This window comes from Erythranthe guttata, chromosome 13 (genome assembly GCF_056151865.1).
Source record: "Erythranthe guttata isolate IM_541 chromosome 13, IM_541, whole genome shotgun sequence".
Classification (NCBI taxonomy): Eukaryota; Viridiplantae; Streptophyta; class Magnoliopsida; order Lamiales; family Phrymaceae; genus Erythranthe; species Erythranthe guttata.
In genome coordinates this window covers 1,924,324-1,925,000 of record NC_142545.1, presented here as the reverse complement: position 1 = coordinate 1,925,000, position 677 = coordinate 1,924,324, and positions in this window count along the sequence as shown.

The window sequence follows — 677 nt, the reverse complement described above, 5'->3', positions numbered from 1 at the left end:
AATCTTAAAATAGATTCTCGTGCATCGCATGGGTAAGTTACTAGTTATAAATTAAATTGTTATTTTCTTCTACACCCAACCTAATTTTGTGCGCACAAAGTGCGAAAAAAAAAATCAAACTGGAGGATTATTGAAAAAAAAAACTATATTTTCATACATAATAGAATCTCTAAATTATTCGATTGATGGACCTCATATTGTAATTGGTGTAAATATTAGGTATAAATATTTGGAAGAAAATATGATTTTCAGATGAAAAAATCATAAAAAAAATATTTTTAAATATGTTGATGAGATGAGTTTTTATTTTGCACTTTATAGTTTCATAATGATTGATGAATAAAAAAATGGGCGAATGGCAAAAAAACCCATCACATGAAACTTAAATGCATTTTGGTCCAAAAAAAAACAGTCTGTCAATTAAACCTATCCCCATGTATTTAGTCTAAAATACCCTCCATAATATAAGTCTTATCAATTCCATCCATTATGCTCTAACTTCCTTAATATTACACATTGACCCCGGATTTGAACAAATATATCACATTAATATTAGCAACGAATACAGTAATATTAATTAAAAATATTTTTTTAAGAATAAAAAAGTCAATTAATAGTTAAATTACAGTCGCCGGCAGTTAAATAACTGCTGGGCACAATAATTTAGCAACGAATAC